Genomic DNA, 16,808 nt, shown 5'->3' on the forward strand with positions numbered 1-16,808 from the left:
CTGTAGCCAAGGACTGCCCATGCCCTGCCAGCTTTGTATGTCTGACACGTTTATAAGATTATACTTGCTATTGTGGATTAGGTGTCAAGCAAACCTGCCGTCTAAAGGTGATAATTAATAGCTCAGTAGCGTTTTAAACACTCTAAACTAACTATTAAATCTGAAAACATAAAATTACTGCAGTGTTCACATCCAATAACAGGGTGGTTTGTGATGCTAGCCTGCAATCAAGCTACAGATAAACCTCAGGCTGTCAGTGTTGGTGACACAAGCTTCACTGCGTCCCTGCAGAGTGCTGCAGGGGTGTGATCACGCTCTACCCTGAGATCAGCTAACAGTTTTGGTCAGCAACTGAAAGCCATTTCTGCTTCACGTAGAGCTGCGGTCTTTTTCAAAACTGATCACTGCTTGGTGTGCAAAGCGCCTAAGCACATTATGTATAATGATTTATCTTGTCAGCAGGTGTCTCTTTGCCATTAAAGCACTGTCATTGGAAAGAGTTAAACACATTGACATACATAAAATGACTAATTATTAATATTATTTGAATTTATTTAAACATTAACATTTTTCCAAGCAAATACACACTTATATTGTGGCTCCCCACATTACACACGTCTCATGTTTACTGTTTATCACTGTTTTTAACACATTTTTGTATTATACTCTGTTAAATAAGCATTTATATCTGTAGTATATCTGTAGTATATCAGTTCTCTTTGTCTAAAGACAGAACATGATACATTAATGCATTTTAGTTTAGGTTCACTTAGCATTCACACTGACATTCGACTTTGAAACAAATGATGTAAACAAGTTATATGAAGAAAAAGTAACAACTGATTAGGCAGAATTCGTGACCTACATTTGGTGATCTTTTGGAGAAACACAGCCTCAAGTATCTTACTGTAAGCCACAGGAGGTCTTGCATCACTGCGATTTTATCACAGGAAGGGTATTATTATTATTATGCCTAAAACTCCCTCCCCTGTGATAGAATCGCAGTGACTCACTGCCTTAAGTGGTTTATTACTTTTATCAAACGGCAGCCAACATAAAATGTAACAAAATGCATAATTATTTAGAAAATAATTCACGTGATCATTAATAAATGAACATAAAAGTATTCCGCCAAGAAATGTAGTAATTATACTTTTTTTATAGTTCTGACTTGATCAATATACTTGGTGGTCCACATGAGCAGCATGAGTCAAAGATTCTTCCATCAACAGCACAAGGTTTTTTTTTGTTTTTTTTTCCATGCTGTGGTGTAGTTTTTATATGTATGTGTGTGTGTGTGTGTGTGTGTGTGTGTGTGTGTATATATATATATATATATATATACATATATACATATATATACACACAATTCAGTCGTGAGGCGGTCATGGATGTGTGTATATTGTGGATTTTACAATGTCTTTGAACGCAAGCCAATCAGATTTTAGGACCAGAACTGTCAGTTTTCTAATACATAATATAATTGATATGTGCAGTCAAATGCACGGGTGTGGATTGTTTTACAGTGCCTCAGCCACGGTTTAAAACTGGAACTATATTTTTTGGAGGATTACCTATTTAGAGCTCATCAGGAGGTGATAAAATGTATCAGAACAGCATCAAGAATCGGTCTGTTGCACATAGCAAAGAAGGACCGTAGAGAGCAGATGACTGTTCATTCTGTGTTGGGTCTGTATTGACATTTTTAATCTGTTTTGCCATCATATTTCAAAAGAACTGCACCAAAGTTTGTTTCGAAGCAGATTGAGACTAACATCCTTAGTGGGTCTCGGACTGCTTATTTGGTCCACTCCAGGGTTTGAACAATAACGTTCGCACTTGTTCTAATGAAACACACCAATAGAGCGACACTAGGGTTTGTTTTAAGCTAACCAAACCTGGCACGCCCTAAAAGTAACCCAAAATGTGGTTTCCTTAACTGAACGTGCACTACGTGTTGGTTTTAACATGTCTCTTTTGAGAGTGTCTTGAGTCACATGTCGAGTGTCCACCGGGCTACAGGCCCTGTGGATCGATTGATACTGGGCTGCGGCAAAGCAGCAGTGAGTGTGGGGAGCAGCATAATGGCTAAAATCCACTAGTTTATTTATTATTATTATTATTATTATTATTTGTAGTGATGTAATTAACATTATTATTTCACACATATTGCCCTACATCATGTCATTTGCTGATTTTCAGCTTACACCTAGTTTCAGTCAAGATATTAAAAATAAATAAACGGACAATATTTACACGTTATTGGGGCTATTAACATAGAAAAACATTGGAGATGAGTAAAAAATGATATCAGAAAGCAAAAAGGCATCATCAGTGTGTCCTCCAGGTTTTTTTTCAGCAGCGGTCAGCACCTTCATTGGCCAGCTGGCTAGCGTTAACACATTTCACAAGCACGTAGCCAGGATTGCACTGACTTTTGACATGTAACATTTATTTAATAGTTCATGTTATTACTATCGTAATATGAAGCAGTATTACACAGCTCTAGTAATATCGTTTTCTACTTGACTTTTTTTGCTGCTGTTTTCTCTGTGGTTGGGTTTGTCTCTTTCACTGAGAGATGGGCTGGGGCTCACTTTCCTTTATTGTTATTGCTCTGCACAGTTTCGTGTAGTTTTCTGCATCATTATACAGAAGCACATGCCTCCAGCTATTCAGAGATGAAGTTACCTGACCTGTTTAAGCAGCACTGATGTGTGTATTTTCATGTGGCAGGGAATCTCCACACTGAGCCTACAGTAAACATTCTTTTTATAAACACTTATTGTTTTCCTGAATTCAGAGCTGAGTTTTCCCACACAGTTCGGGAGCACTGAGGATCTGGAAGTGCAACACAATCACATCTGTTTTTATTTGTGAAAGGTTGAGCATAGTTTGTGGCTCAGTTATCGTGCTGCTGACCAGTTTTAGTCAGTGTTACTGCAGTAAATTGTTCATACATACTAAAAATTGTTATTAAAGAGTGCTAGGTATGCACCGATATGGACTTTCTGGGTTGATACGATAGCCGCTAATTAACAGCATGTTTTGGTTGATGCCTATAAAGCATGGGACTAAATTATCAGTTCTGAAAATCAGCTGTAATTTCAATACCAGATAATAAATCAATTTGTTGATGTTATGCCCCTCTAAAAGGCACTAATACACAGTGAAATTAAATGACCATGTTTTTTCTTTCTAGGTTTACAGTAATTTACATTAAATGTTAACAGATTTTCATTAAAATTAATATTAGCAGTAGTTATAATGCTATATAATTCCAGAATATTTTGGCGTAAACTGTAAAACTGAAGGTGCAGCTGATAAAAGCTCAGTCTAGTTTTATAACGAAAATCACTATTTAGGTGAGAACTACTCTTCATACTGAGGAAGAGACTGGGAAAACTGTTGAAGCTAAATACACCCAACATATTAGCACAGACCTGGTTTATATTAATAAAAGCATTCTGCTAAAACGTGTTTCTCCAGTCATATTCTTGTAAACATTCCACAGACTCATGAATATGAATTGCGGGTTGGCTGGTTCTTTTTCCAGCAAACAGACTGACATAAACATTCCTCATTCCTTCACTTTCTCTCTTTAGAATGTTTCCCTGATTCCTCCAGTGAAGCAGACTTGCTGTATTTTTCCCATTGCCCTACTTTCTCAATTCATTACATCACCGAAGGCCTAAAATAGCTCTGAAATTGAGACTTTGTTCTCCATAATGTGCAGTTATTCTGTTGAACACCTACTTAAGCCCAGCTCTGACCTCCTTTATGTCTCGTCCAGTGCTGCGGTCCACTAATAATCATGTTGTATAACCAGTCACTGTGTGAGTAATCTCTCAGTATGAATGAACACGGCATAAGACTAGCTGATTGGTTAAAAGCTTGTTGTAATTTTCTGTTTTGTACAGTTTTTGCCCTTTTCTTCAAACCTTCATAATTCAACGTTACTTTGACCTTTTTATTAGGCTTTCTCTAGAGATGGTAAGATACTACTTACACTCTTGATACAAATTCTGAAACCCTAAGTGTCTATTTTTATCATTTAAAAACTACTGAGCTTTAAAAGCTTAAGACACAAGACTCAATATGGTGAACATATTCAATATTATTAAAGTACTTTATTATTTATACTTCTTTCTGATTAATCATACATAATACGGCTTTGTAACGCGCAAATAGAGGTAGGTTTGTTTGAAATGTTGTCATTTAAAATCCTTCATCTTACAGTTTTCATGTTTTTGGAATACAGAACCAAACATTGGCCTTCAGTAGCCTCGTATACGCTCCTGGGTTTTCTCTCTGCAGTGTGGTCTACCATCTGTGTAAAACAAATGCATGCATACCTGCCCACAGACCACAGCGGCGTGGGTGTTAGCATGACGTGTACCGATACATTCAGGAAAATACGCTCGGTTACTGTGTGGGTGGACTTTTCTCAGTTTTCTCACCATGACTCAGACTGGAGTGGATGGAGTGACTCTTTAAGAGTCGATTTAAAATTCTCACTAAGGACTCAATATTCCTCTTTTCTTGTCTTCTTGCTCTTCTAATTCTCTCGGTCTTCTCTTTCCCTTCTTCACTTATGATTCTCTTCTCTTTCTCTTCTCTTGTCCTTTTTCTCTTCGTATTTATTTTTCCCTTTCTCTTCTTGTCCTCTCTTCTCTATATTTTTGTGTGTGTGCGCGCATGTGTGTGTCTGTGTGTCTATATAGATATAGATACACAGATAGATATAAATAGATAGAAACTAAATATATATATATATATATTTAAACGTTAAGTGTGGTGCTGTGTTCCTGGAACGTGATGTGAGCTGTACAGTAGTCTCTCTGTCCTGCCGAACACAATGAAGGCTTAAGTCCAGCTGTGAATCGAACAGTTGTTTTTTGTTTTTTCTCTCTGTACAGCGTGCACACAGTCCGGAACACGGAGATAGAGGCTGGGTTTGTTTGAAATGATGAAATGATATCTAAACAAATACCGGCTCGGGGCCAGCAATTAAATCTCTTATGTAAGGGTCCCCAGAATGACCCTTTTCTGCCCTGTGTCACTCTAATCTATTTTTTGTAATACTTGATCTGCTAAACGCACAGAGCTGTGTGTGCGTGTGTTTAAGATATCAGGCTGAGCGCGCTGTTCTGTTCTGTTTCTGGTGCTTCCTTCAGTTGTTTTGAGTTTTTCAGTCTCACAGCAACAGACAAGCTGCATACACTCCCACTTTTTTCTCTCCTTTTCTCTTTTTTTCCCCCACTGTCTGTATCTTCTAAGTGCCATTAGTAATGTCTTTGGCTCTTGGTCAGAAGCTGGTCTTATAAATAGTCTTTGACCTTTGACAGCTTTCAGAGTGTGTTGAATTCCTGTCGGTGTGATGGGTGTTTCCTGGGCTTAGCTGTTGGGCTGTGTAAGCCATATGCCTGGTCCATGCTAAATAAAGACCCTTCGGCATTTTGGCTCAGTACAACTTCATATATAGGTTTAGAAACAATATCAGCAATATTGAATGATTTGAAAAAATATGTTGAGGTTTTTGGCCATATCAGCCAAACTTTACGTCAAAAAACTGTTTGTAAAATGCATGTTTTTTGATGCAGTAGATGTGGAAAATAATGTTAAACACTTACCTCTAAACAAAAATGGGTCAGACTTTGACACCAGTCGGATATTAAATGGTTAAAGGCAGTGAGGTTTGCATGCAGTGTGCTGGTGAAATGATGAGCTCCAGGTTGGGGAGGGAGAGAATACACAGCTGGCTCTGATTTCTCATTTCCCTAAGTAGGATCGTTCTTGGTCTCTCGCTCTCTCACATTTGCTATGTTATGTAATACCGGCAATGCTTTGCATATCAATCCCGGTTGTGTGCTTCAGCTGTGTAGCTTCTTCACAGTATTGCATGGATAATAATGGCGATTCACTCGCTGTCTCCTGTGAGAGTTCTGAAACTATTTATTCCAATCCAGGCATATGGAATATCAATAAGGCCTGCAAATAATGATGGAAATTACTTATATAATCGATTATCGATAATCGGAGGGATGGATGGTCAGTTGGTTGGATGGAGGCTTGATAAATAGATGGTTGATGGAGGGGTGGATGGATAAATGCTTGGTCGGTTGGATGGATGGGTAAATGGATAGACAGCTAGCGGGATATTGAATGGTCTGGATGGGTGGATAAAAGGATGAATCGGTAGATTCATGGAGGTATGGATGGATAGGTAGCAGAATGGATGGCTCATGGGTGGTTGGGTAAATGGCCGGATTGATGGATGGATAGCTACCTGAATGGAGGTTCGGTTGGATTGGTAGCAAATGGAGGGATGGATGGATGGATGGATTGGTGGAGGGGTAGCTAAATGGATGGATGGATGGATGGATGGATGGACCTTATTGATCCCAAAAGGGAAATTTGGGTGCTACAGTAGTAGTAAGTGCTTCATAAAAGAGATGGATCATTATTTTGCATCTGAAGACTTTGAGAGAATCCGCTGTTCGGACAGCCAGTGGAAATTCGTTCCACCACCTGGGTGCCAGGACAGAGAAGAGTCTTGATGCGTTTTTCCATGCGCCGTGAAAGATGGCAGGTCAGGCGGAGCTGTACTTCAACCTTGAAGGGCTCGAGGTTCAGATTGAGTTTTGACCATTGCTGTAAGCTAGGGTCAATTTTTGACTTGTAAGCAAGCATCAAGGTTTTAAATCTGATGTGAGCAGCTACAGGAATCCAGTGACAGTAGTGGAGTGACAAATGAATTGGGAAGAAACCATGCTGCTGCATTCTTGATCAAGAAAATCCACATTATTGTTTATATAACAATTGTCTGACTGATGAATCGATTAATCTAAGTAACTGTTGTCCTAATCTCAGCAGCGTTTGTCCTGGAGTGATTTTGGCCAGTCTTTGGTCAATTTTTCCGGCTTTGTGATAAAGGTTAGAGATAGAGGTCAGGCCAGTTGGAGATCCCAGGACTACTTGTACCGCTCTGGATAAGCTTCACTGACCTTCAGGGTTAGGCTTATGTGTGTGAGAGCATATTGGGGAGATTACATGGGCGAAATTGAGAGTTTGACGTTTGCCACTGTCATGTGTTTTATTTATTTATTTTCCAAATTCTTTTTCTTTTTTCCCCGTTTTTGTTTTTCTCTCATCTTTTTAATAATGTAAGTTTTTTTGGATTTTTGAAAGTGGGTGTGAAAAATATTAAAGAAACAAATGATAGTGAATCTTCACTTTGAATCCTGTTTATATGAAATAAATACTGAAATGTATTATTGAATTAATGTTGTGATGACGACAAAAACAGTGTCCATGATATGCTGAGGAAAGCATGTTGTAAATTAATTAATCATGATAATGATAAAATATGTGTGAACATGTCATTTGGATGGCAGAACAACAAATTGCACAAAATGTGAAATATGTTCATAATGTCCACCAAATCTCTGAATTCTGCTGGTTTCCATGTTGAGGGCTCTAGTGTGGTGGTGACTATTTGCAAAGAGGATGGAGAGAGCACGAGAGATGAGTAGAAATCTGCAGTGAGAGAGGAAAATGAGGCAAAGCAGAAGCATAGAAATGCAGGCAAAGCGGGAAGGAGTGGGAGCAGTAGCCAAAGGAGAGGGAGAGCGAGAGGAACGAGGGAGAGATGCAGCTATATGACCTTGGCAAGGGCACTGCTGCTGTTGTCAGTTTAACGTATTGCATCTGCAGTCTGCTTCGGCCAGTGAATCCTGCAGTTTGGAGATATGTGCGCTACACAGAACCTTTTGATGTAAAGAGTGTCTTTTGATTTGATAATTTCTTTTTCCCTTTTTGATGACTTGTTTGCACATTTCTGTGTGGCTATGATCTGAATCCTTGCGTATGTATGTCTGGGGGTTGTTTGCATATGGATTACTTTAGGCCTATACTATTTGAGTAAGCATTTATGTTTGTGTGTATGTATCCAAAGCCAGAATTAGTCTGTGCATGCATGTCTTGTGTATTTAGGGATGTTTTTGTGTACCCCTTGTGAACCTTGTGACACTCATGGGGTGATACGCTGATCTACCGTAAGGTAGTTTGTTGACGTTGGGCGTTTTCAGTTTGTTTACAGCATAATGTGTAAGCTGGTTGTCTTTTTGAACGTCCTGAAGCAAACCAGTTCTTAAGCATGTTTACAGAAGTTGGAGGAACAAGTCTTATATACTTTGGTTAGGTTCTCAGCTGGCCTCAAGCTGCTGTTCCTGGAGGTGTTGCCCTGCGTTGGTGTGATGTTGTTGTGTTCAGTCTGTCCCGCTGTTTCGTTTCCATAGCGATCGTTTCAGTGTGCTCTGGCCCTGTGGAGAACAGCTGATCGCTCTATAAAGCACGTTTTCTCACGGTAGGGAAAACTTGTAGCCCATGCCAAAGCTGAAGATTTGACTCGATTCCAAAAGCATTGGAGAAATCGGGTGGTTCTTAAATTGTACAGTTCAAATACAGGCAGTTATATGGAGGCATTTTGGGACCAGAATGAAAGTGTAATATGTAAAACATGTATGCAAGGATGTGTGTGTGTGTGTGTGCAGACAAAGACTTTGCAGCAAAATTTTGTGATTTAAAACCAAATTTACACATACCCCAGTTAGTGTTGCAGACTGCATGCCTAAATCATCACATACTTGCCTCAAACCACATCTAATCTGAAGTAGACTTGCTGATGTGATTTTGGCTACGTTCACGTTACCAGTTTGAAATGGCACAAATCTGAATTTACCCTTGTGTTACTCGGATCTGATGTTTTTCAGAGCTGTGTGGACACATCTGATCTTTTCAAATCCGACATGAGCCACTTTGATATGTGGTCCTAGATTGGATACGTATCCAATTCGTGGCCAGGCGACCTGAATGAAAACGCTCAGATTCGTATTCATGAGCTTTCGTTCCACTGCGGCGTGTGCCATCATTCAGCGTTACCATGGCAGCAGCACCGAACAGAACTTAAAGCCTGTAAACGTTGAAAAAGCAACATATCTCGCTCTAATAATGAACAGCTGAGAGCTGTTCAGAGTTAATTATCTTCGCAATTAAGGCTTGTTCTGCTCGTTAGTTAGTTTGCTGTTCATGACGCACGTGATTCATTCATGTGATGTTACTGATTAGGATGTGTGCCTGACAGCGTTTTTATTTTTAAAATAAAAAATACACAGACATTTTTCCATAATTGATATTACTGAGCATGTTAATTAAAATTGTGAGCTTATCTCAGCAGGTTCTTTTTCTGAGGTGAGCTTTCTAAAGCACTGTTGGTTCTCAAGTAAACAAGATTTCATAATCAACATTGTCGACATATAACCATCTTCAACAACGTATTGTTGCTGTCCTAACTGATCCCGCCACTATTTGAATCTGCAATCGTCAGTTCTTCGATAATCATCCTCAAGCGGCATCCTCCTTTGCCAAACCAGTGCCAGCCTGCAGAATCAATATTTATTCTGCTGGGACGACTGGTCTGCTCTACTGGCCCCATTCACATGCTGTGGAAGTGTGGGAACCACCAACTGGGAGCTCGACCAGGCCTGCAGGCTGTTCTGTAGCTGACACACATTCAGCCAGAGCACAGTGGATCAAAACACAGCCACTATTAAAGAGGAGTAGAGATGTTTCACAATGACATTCAGAAATTATCCAACTTTTTCTCTCCCAGATTCTGATGTGTGAACTGAGCTGAGACAGGAGTCACCGGTCATATAATAATTGTTATTCAATAATAATAATAATAATAATAATAATGATAATAGGAATAATAATAGGAATAATAACTACATAAATCCTAAAATTTGACATTTAAGCGTTTGTTAAATCCAGAAAAATGCACGTTCAAGTGTAGAAAACGTCCATTAAAATGTTTATAGCTACTTCTGCTGAGGCTAATAGATGTTCCGGACTTTATCACAAACAATGACCAATACCAAATGGAGTAAAGAACTTGCCACTGCTGCCTATAAATAAGCTGTTTGAACAGTATGGACTTTAACAAACAGTGGGGCTGTTTGTAAACAGCAACAGGTTTTTAAGAGGTCTTTTATAAGCTGAATAATGCTAATAACGTTCTTGTATTTGGTATGAAGAGGTCTGGGTGGGTTTTTTCAGCCCTGCTCCCGCAGAAAATGGGAATCATTTGTCCTGCTCCTGCAGTGGGTTGGTTTCCCGCCCGCTCCTGTGCACAGCACTGAAAATTAGAAACTTAGTGCCACAAGATATTGTGGCGGGTCCCGTGGGAGTGCAGACCTCTAGTGGTCCAGACCAAAGTGGGCGCTTTGTAGAGTAGTAAGATAATAATCCCATAATATGTAAGGAAAGGAAGCTGTGTGGCCAAGTTGCTGCACGGCCACTGCAGCCATCAGTGCCGGTTACACACTTTTACACGTGTATCAGCGACTAAATTGGATTTGTATTGCTGAAAACAGGGATTCCAAACTTCTGAACGATAGTGTAAACATAAAGATACTACGGCTAATGTAATGTAGTGAAGACAGTTATGCATCAACATTCTCTTCCAGATTGTGCACCTTTTTAATCATTATTTTTGGTTTAGAACATTGCACTGTTGCAATTTTATAACAGTCATAACTTGTAAACTCTATCAGATATGGGTCTGTCATATGATGAGGCTGTTTATAGGAGTTAGGCATTTGGTTTGTTTTTCAGGTTTTTATGATTTTGTGAGATTGTATCGTATCTTTTGCTGGCTGCACACTGAGGAATGTTGTGATGTGTGGGCGGCTTCTGTACGAGCCTGTTTTGTAATGAGCTGTTTTTATTTCATGCCAGATTTGAGGACATGATTAAACTTGAACATTAAATGTTGCACCACCTGGGATGTGTCCTTATCCACCCTCGCTCCTCATAGATACTACATCATGGTTCAGGATGCTGAGCGACACACTTCTCTTATTTCGGTGCTGGTTGTTTGTTTAGCACTGTTAACAGTAGGCTTGTACAAAACAAAGTTGCTTTAAAGAGGCCCAGATCCCAGAGGAGTGAGCACAGGTCGTGAGGGAAATCTCCCTGAGAAGGTGCCAGGAGAGAAGCCAAGAGAACATTCTTACTGCTGCTCTGATTAAAGGAATAGTTTGGTGTAAAGTCAGATTGCTGCAGTTTTCCTTGTTACCCCAGTTGATTAGCCAAGATATTTTGTCTGAAGCTTGCTTCTATAGTTTAGTTTTTAACCCTGCATTCACACCGGCAGGGACGCGATGCGACAAAGCGCCTGAAGGTCATTCATTGGCAATGAGAGCTGGCGATTTCCAGTGACAGGAGGCAGCGCGACAAAGTTGAGCAGAGTTTAATTTTACGCAAATAAGGAGCGAAGCGATGTGGTGATTACCAATAGGAACTGAGCACTGAGCAGTGTAGTACGCGCTTTATCTCCGCCACCGTGAAACAGTATGCTCCATTTTTGGTTCCTAGATAATTGTTGCTACTACAGGTGGAATACTGGCTTCGGTGCATTTGTCGCAATTAGACAGTAATCACAAAGACCAAATACTGTTTTCCTCACAAACTGACTGCACAGACACAAAGATTAAAAACAAATAAGCACACAAGCAATTTCTCACCAGGATTTTTGTTTTTAGCGTTAACGCGTCTGATTTGTGCTTGGCGTCAGTGAAACCATGGCAACCAACAGTCCGTTCGAGTTTAGAAATGCCCACAGGCGATGAGCGACCAGCGATTTGGGCAACAAGAGGCGAAAAGTCGCTGCCGGTGTGAATTTAGGGTAAAAAAAAATAACCTATTACTAATTAGATCTAATAATCTAATCATCACTTTATATATGACTTCCTGGAAGAGTAATCTTGTTACTCATTACTTTTACAGTACTGTGTAAAATCCATTCAAATCTAGCCACTAGAAACCTCGAAATAAAACATTCATAGAGCTAATTGTGTTTTTTCTAACAAAAATTGTGATCGCATTTTAAATGTGGTTATTTTCTATAAATTAAGCCCCGGGCCTGTTAGTTTTCCCTCTAGAAAGCCGAGCACATTCATTAGTATTTTAAGTTATCATTTTAAATGTTTTCATTTAAAGCTTAAGTCAGTGTTAAATGATGTAGGATGTAATAAAAATTGCTGCTCTTGTGATTTCAACCTTTGCACCCTTTCACGCTGATTTCATTGTACAAGGATTCATTTATAAATCTTCATGAAAAGAATTTGGTCTGTTTAGGTGAAATTGGGTCTATCTCTTCATTAGCACGGGCACTTTTATCCATCAGTTTTATGTTAGCGTGAGTAGACGCTTCACTAGATTGTTCAGTGAGTTGCTTCCTGCGCTTGCAGTCAGCTGTTGCACGTAGCACAGACATGCAAATTATGAAGGACAGGCTCAGAAAGTCTATATAGAGGAAATTTATGTTTTCAGTGCAATGGACATTAAGTAATACTGCTTTTTTAGAGATTTAAGTAATGCAAGTATTCTTACAAGGTCAGTAACAGTAGTGTGATCACAGTAATTTAAGCTGTAATGTGTTACACTAATTTGTTAGCAGGGGAAAAAGCAATTGCATTACTCTTATTCCATTACTTTGTACCACGTTACTTCTAGCACTGTGCATGATGTACGGTTATGGAGTATAAAGACAAAATTCAGGCCAAGAGTGAGTCATACGTTCTCTGAAACCACATAAGCAAGTCTTGAGATTACTCCATGCTTTTTGAGGCGAGCATGTTATTGTTTATCCTTGCATCTTTCTAATAACTTTAACAGTATTGGAAGCTGATCAGGACTACAGCTGTGATTAACTGAGTCCTGGTGTCAGTTGGGAGCTCACAAGGTTGATGCTCTCCTCAAACTGTCACACTGGCATGCAAAACTGTTCTAACAGCAGCCCTCGAGGGCTCACATACCGAAATCGTTCCAGCCCTGGTATTTCCCCTTCAGCGCAGACGCGGCATTCCAGAAGCCTGTGTCATGTTCCTCGGAAGCCCTTTTCCTCTTCCCGGTTTTCCTGTGTTTGTTTATTCTTTGTTTTTGTTTGTTTGGAGTCTAATGGGGAAAGTGTGAGCATTGCTTTTAGCTGAGACTGAACTGGCAGGCGCAAACTCCATTATTGAAAACAGCAGGAGGCTTTACCCTCGTAGCCGGACTGATTGTGACTGAGGAAATATTGTACTCTGCACTCACAAACACACCCCACTCGTGGTCTGGTACGACTGCCAAATTGCTGTTCAGGGCTCCATAAGACACCGGTGTGTCGGTCCAGACTTGTTCAGGAATGCGCTTGAACACAAACACACACCTATGTGTGTCAAAATAAGTTAACATAGTCTCAACAGGGATCTTAAATATGACATTTTCTGCAAATTTTAATACACAATCTCTGATTATTTGCACAGGCCACGTTTTATTTTCAGGTTTCTGCCCCAATATGTTAAATTCAGTAAACAAAGAATAATTGTGCATTAAAATATGCAGAGATGTGTTTCCTGAAGAGAACTTTTTACCTGATTTTCATTTAAACAAAAAATAAAATTTAACCAGGGACGTACAAACCTGTGCATGCGACTGTATGTCAAATCCAGTATAAAGTCGCAAATGTACGCAGTTCTGGACTCAGCAATCCAGGATTAATCAGTGAGTGTCTTGCACTCTATGAGGTGTAACACAATGCCAGATCTACAGTGATTTTATTTGTGTTTATATTATTAGTCGTGATCTTCAACTGCTGAAGATTTTTGCCACCTGGGTTAATGGGGATTCTGCATCTGAAATCCTCTTCTGTCCTGGCGTGCGCTTACACTAATCTGTGTGCGGAAGAGCAGCACTGGTTATTTTAGCTCTGTGTTAGAGGGCCTGATCTGGCCTGATACATGCTTGCTCATTCAGGGACGACCTCTGTTCTAGAAGGGCTTTAATCACAACTCTCAGCCTCATTGTCCCTGATAATCTTACACATGTAATTGCTGGGTAAAATATCAAGCATTTGCAATATATTCACATTGATTGATTTTTTTTTTCTTTGTATTGTGAATACATCATGTGCAATTTATTCCCATTCTGTGCGCGTTTATGCACAATTGAGTTTCCTAAAATTATTTAGTGAAAAACAGACCTTGATATTATCATAATAATTTTTTTTAAACTGTACATTATTCGTTATTGAGGTTCACATTTTGAATCTGCTCGTCAACAATTTGTTAGCTAAGTGTTATTGCATTTAATAAAGGCTATTATTATGGCTCTTCCAACTGGAAAAATCACTTTTAAGTCATTTCATATCAGTATTAGCAGATAATTGCCTAAAAAATTGACAGTGGATAGATTGTTTAGATTTGACCAATTTTGGATGACATATTTATTGCACTCTGGAAAATCAGGATGTTTGGGTGAAGCTGGATAAATGCACTAAAATGTCTACATTTTATTAATTTATTGCATGTGTAACTTGACACCAGTAAATGTTATTTCTCTGTAATGCTAATCCAGGTAGATGGAGTGCCAGTTTAAATGTTCTGATATCGTGTACTCCATGTGATGTGTGCTATTATGAAAAATATGGGATATCGGCATCTGCCCACAATTGCCCAAAATCCCTAATGAGTCTCGTTTATCTCCACAACACTGAAAGCTATAGAGATATACATTCTAATGCATATTGCACAGACCTTTTGAGCTGGGTTTATTAGAGGAACTGAATGAATGCTATGTGCTGTCTCTGTGCGCTCACACCTTTGCAGAGCATGCAGGAGCAAAAGCTAAGCCTCAAGATGAACTGCAGTAGCCTGTTAAGGTTAAGATCAGTCAGTTATGTCTAATCTGGTCAGTTCAGTAGACCTCAGAGATTCACTGACCTGAGGTCAGTCTTACCTGCTACATTCTTAGGCCTGAAAATCATTCAGGCTGACTGGGGCTGCAGGATATGGATGAAATACTGGTGTAGGGAAGGGTTGGAGATATGGCAAAAGTATAATATTGCAATACTTGAACACATTTTACGATACACAATATGTATCATGAAATGCAGTTTTTTTTGTGGTTTCATAATTGCAACAGTCAAAAATGCTCCAGGAGTGTTAATTTAAAACTATGAATGCAATGATTTTGTTCAATGCTTTACATGCTGTACACTCTTGTAGAAGATGGTTCTTCAAGGCTTCTTTGGTAAAGATTATTGTTCTTTATAGAACTGTGAACACAAACGATTTGCATGGTTAAGGGGTTCTTTGTATGTTGAAATGGTTCTTCAGACTGATGGAGAATGTGTTGTAAGTGTTGTAAGAGAATGTGTTGTTTTTTGAAAAGGGCTCTATTTAGCACCAGATAGGGTTTTTCTATTGTTACTATTGTTCAAGTTTGCTGGAAAAGAGCCCTTTTTGGTGCTATATAGAACCCTTTTCCAAAAAGGTTTTATGTAGAACCATCTACAGCACATTCTCCATCAAACTGAAGAATTTTCACGATGCAGAGAACCCTTCGTTCTATATGGAACATTTTAATAAAGAACGCTTGAAGAATCATGTTTTTATATATATCCATGGTGTGTTCAAAAAAGCTTATTGTGACAATTTATCATAATAACAATAAATATCGTCTCATTTACCAGCCCTACTATATTATTACAGTCACATTGTGACTGAGATACTCCTTGAAATGTTTTTAAAAACACATTGTGTAAATTGATTTAAAAATGATTTTGCCTCATAGTCTGATTTATTTTGACCATTATATTTGTTGGAAACTCTTCTGAAGTTCTGATTGGTCAGGATGCTCACAGCTGGAGGTGAGCAGCATGACAGTATTTTATTGTGATAAACAATAAGCTTTTTTGAGAGTATTATAGATATCAGTACTTAAAGATTCATGCTTGTTTTTTAAGGGAGCTTAATTGCTCCTATTTAATTAGGTTCAGTACTGCACAGTATGTGAAATGTTGAATCAAATTTGTACTAAAAATTCTTGATGGCAGTCATCAAATATGGCACCACTAGCACATTTTGTCTTGTGTGTCAAAATACCAGGGATGCGTGTTGTGTATCTTGCAAAAGTCTTTATGTCAAGAGAGATGATATTTTCGCCATATCACCCACCCCTCACAGCACACAGCACACAACACTGTGATTTGGTTAGAGTTCATTTGCATATTACACCTTTACAAATGGCAACATCATGATAATGAATAACAAATGTCACCATTTCTGCTCACTGACCTGAGATCAGTCCTAGAGGCCAAAAACCATCTAGACTGATCTGAGATATGTGCTGTTAGAATTAGATGAATTCTCACTTTTGGGGTCAAACCAAAGCTAGTTTGAGCCATCCCCTTTGGGATTGCTTTTTAAGCTGGTGTGAGACCTGCGCTGTCAGATTTAGATTGAGTTATTTCCTCTGGGAGCGCAGTTTAAGCTGATCTGAGACCTGCCCTTAAGTCCTATCCTGAGGGAATGTTGATGTTGCGTAACTCGGCTGCAGTGATCAGAGTCAGAGTGATGACAGATAAAGAACCTGACCCTCTACACAGTCCTCTATAAGTGCTTTACTGACACTCTCCAGCTGAGTCCTGCGCGAAGGCCCCCTCCCCCGTTCAAGGTCGTCCAGCGAGTTTGTATCCAGCAGCAGTTGTGATAATAATAAAGGCCCTTGAAACCCACCTACGCCTCTATGCTTCACTCAGTTTCCTCTCGTATCAGCTGCATTTATCTACTGCCACACAGCTAAGAATTTGAGATTTATTATACTTCATTATTTTTTTCACATGCAGTTAATCTCTTGCAGTGTGAGCAATTACCAAATCTGTTAAGTTTGTCAGGGTTCTACCGTACACTTAAAGGGGAATG

The 16,808-nt window shown here is 39.2% G+C and overlaps 1 protein-coding gene across 2 annotated transcripts in view; it reads left to right on the top strand.

The window, feature by feature from the left end:
* Positions 1-16,808, top strand: part of si:dkey-237i9.1 (SEC14-like protein 1) — a 56,878-nt gene that overhangs the window by 17,912 nt on the left and 22,158 nt on the right. The gene's annotated exons all lie outside the window — the stretch shown is intronic.

Source organism: Colossoma macropomum, unplaced genomic scaffold, assembly GCF_904425465.1.
Source record: "Colossoma macropomum unplaced genomic scaffold, Colossoma_macropomum, whole genome shotgun sequence".
NCBI lineage: Eukaryota > Metazoa > Chordata > Actinopteri > Characiformes > Serrasalmidae > Colossoma > Colossoma macropomum.